Source organism: Polychytrium aggregatum (assembly GCF_025602895.1).
Source record: "Polychytrium aggregatum strain JEL109 chromosome Unknown BJ171scaffold_154, whole genome shotgun sequence".
In the NCBI taxonomy this organism is placed as follows: Eukaryota; Fungi; Chytridiomycota; class Chytridiomycetes; order Polychytriales; genus Polychytrium; species Polychytrium aggregatum.
In genome coordinates this window covers 1-3,174 of record NW_026516356.1, presented here as the reverse complement: position 1 = coordinate 3,174, position 3,174 = coordinate 1, and the positions used below count along the sequence as shown (strand labels likewise).

Here is a 3,174-nt window from a genome sequence, read left to right as displayed (position 1 = left end):
ATTTCTGTTGACAGCTCTGGCCCTGATGAAGTGCGTCGTCGATGCCAATTGCATCCCGCCGCTGATCCAGATTATCACTGGAGCCCTCCTCACCAAAAAAGTCGAGTCCACCATCGATAGCCTCGACGACGAGGAGCGGCATGTCCATTTCGACGCCCTCCCGCTTGAGACTCAAGTTTATCACATCGTCCAGAATGAGGGGTTGGTGGCCATGATTCTCCTATGCGACGGTGAGTATCGTAGCCGTGGCCGTTGGTGAATTGGATCGCGATTCCACCAGACCCACAGCCGCATCGGAACCATATGCATGCTGACGTACCCGTTCGCGCAACAATCCAGCATATCCGCCCGCCCTGTCGATCGTGGTGCAGTATCACTCCTCGCTTCTGCCCATGACCCAGAACATTCTCAAGAGCGGTCTGATTCACGACGAGGAAACCCCACGGGCGTCTGTGACTGCCCCTCCTCCGCCGGTATACTCTGCCGAGGTCAAAATCAACACTGCCACATTCTGTAGGGCTCTCCTTGCCAACGGTAGGTCGATTTTGATAATGGGAGATGCAGGATGAAAGTGCGCGATTCTACGGCCTCACCGCACTGATATTTGTGGATGCGGGAGGTGTTGGCACAGCTACTGCGATGCATCGAGTCGCCAGCATCAAGGCATTTAAGCAGCCAAATGGCATGACGGGCACGCTGCGCTGTCGCCTCAGCTAATCAGTTGCGTTGATGGATGGATCGATGTAAAGGTGACTTTGCGCGTCGGGCCAAGGACGACCTCCTTCCTATCTTGAAAGCAGTTCAAGAGAAACTCGAGGCATCGCTGGATGCGGTGGCAGAGAAGCCGGTGGACAACGATGATAGCGGCCCTGCACGACTTGGTACACCCCTTCCTGTAGCAACCGGAATCGCCAGTGCATCTCTAGGAAGTCGCCGAAAGAGCTGGAGCACATCGACTACCGACATGTCCGTCACCCAGCCTGCGACCGTTGAGCCCAACGTGAATCTGCAGTTGCGCGCGGCAATCACCGCTCTTATCCAGGAGTTCCAAAATGAAATGGAAAACCCCCGTTTTTAACCAGGGCAGTGTGTTTTTCTGGAACCTGAATACACACCCACTCATCGCATTCATGGCCAAGCAAGTATGTCCAAGGAGACCGAAGTGGTGATTGCCTTTGGGAATGCATCCTGGAAGAAAGGGAAGGGATATGCTTCCAGTCCACGGAGACTCAGGTTTGCCAAGTACTTTGAGCAGTTCCACCACCACCACCAGAGACGCCCACCAGACCGATCCGTCTCCAAGATCCATGTGTGCTCGGTGAACGAGTTCAACACATCGCAGGTGTGCTCACATTGTCGGGAAGCCAAGCGACTCGTGAAGGCCGAGTATCTTGATATCGAGAAACCACATTATGTACGGAGCTGTGTAAGCTGCCATACGCTGTGGGATCGAGACATCAATGCAGCCAGGAACATGATCTCGGTATGCCAGTCGATCATCGCCACAGGAGATCGACCGAGTGTATTCAAGACTGTGCTTCCCAAACCAACAAAACAAAGAGATTGCCAACCAGGACGGGAAACAATCTCACGGCCTGCCCGCTGGGGCCTACAGTCAGTCAGCGGGGTTCAGACATCTGAAGCCAGGAAGTGACTGTCCCGTTTCTTTCTGGACCGACTGTATTCAGGAGCTCTCGTAGCAAAGAATCTATTGACCCGGTCTCGGGAGGGAGAGGGTTGGCTCAGTATCGTCAATGAAATCGAATCATCGGAAAGGAAACTGATACAGATGTGTTTCGGCTGCAGTGTCGTGGATCGCAGCCAGGATTTGGGCTGTTGCAGCAAAGACAGACAGAGATGTCTAATGCCAAGGCGAGGTGTGTTGAGGCGGCGAAGAGTTGCATGGTGCATTCAGAGTCGCACCAACAATATCTGGGGAACAACTGGACACGAGCGGAACCATTCGGCCCGCCACGCATGCCGACAATGGGAGAGCGGCACGACATCGACCAAACCAGCCAAACCAGTGGCCAAACCACTGACCAAGCAGGCGGCGATGAAAAACCCAGGCAGGAGCTCAAACGAAAAACAAAAAATAACAATGCCATGACCTGGAATCGAACCAGGGTCGGTGCGGCCACAACGCAATGTACTACCACTATACTATCATGGCGAGCTTGACCTTGATCTCAACTTTTGGATCCACAGGCACAGGCTCTCCGTCGCTCTTTTTATCAACAAACCGCTCAACACTCTCAACCAACGACCCCCTCCACATGCCCCCGACCCAAACGGCCATCAACGAGATGGCCATAGACACCTCGGGCAGCTCTGCTGCCCAAGAACCAGGCCAACCGGACGAAAATCGCAGCCTAGGAAGCAACGGCCATCAGGTCAGTAGCGCCAATATCACCGAGGCCACCGAATCAGCACCCACCAAAAAGCACCGCAGGGATGGTGAGCCCATCCAGCTGCACGTCGGTCGCAAGAAGACCGTCGAAGAAATTATCGAAGAGCTCTATGCAGACTCGGCAATCTTTCCCAACCCGCCCGACGTGGTTGAAGAAAAGAAGTGGGCCCTCTCGATCCTCGAGAAGGCCAAGAACAACACTCTCACCGACCAGGACTTCATCCCGGTCGATTTCAAAGACATCACCTACCGCCGCTTTAGGTTTGTCTTCGCTCTGAAGGCAGACCAAGTTCAATGCTCCCGTTGCAGAGGGAGCAAGCCCCCCGCCTGGCGTATCGACGACGCCCAGCACTCGGTCGTCTGCAAGAACATGCTGATGAGCCCGGACGCCGCCACCAAGGTGGAAGAATGCGGGAAGCATTTTTCCATCCTCGTATTCTGGGGCCTGATGACCCGCCATGACGAAGCCGGATGGAAGCTTTTCGAACAACGGCCTCCCTCGCCGATGCCAGGGCTGTCGGGAAGCGCGTCTGCGCCACCGACATGCGCAAGAAGCAGAGTCCCCAACAGCAGCTTCAGCACATCCAGAGTGAGCTTCTCAAGAAAGCTCAGAAGATTAACGAAGAACTCGCCAAGCTGGACCTCAGCAAGCCCGAGGAAGCTGCTAGAATCAAGGCCCTGACCCAGAGCGCCACCGAGTGCATGCAGACGCTCGCCTCCGAGCTGGAGCATGCGTCCCGGGCCATCTCGGAACGCCCAGCTCC

At 55.2% G+C, this 3,174-nt stretch overlaps 1 non-coding gene across 1 annotated transcript; it reads right to left on the bottom strand.

Annotated features, from left to right (window-relative positions):
• Positions 1-2,102: 2,102 nt before the first annotated feature.
• Positions 2,103-2,173, bottom strand: BJ171DRAFT_t408. The gene has a single exon. It is a non-coding gene; the product is annotated as a tRNA-His (tRNA).
• Positions 2,174-3,174: the final 1,001 nt, after the last annotated feature.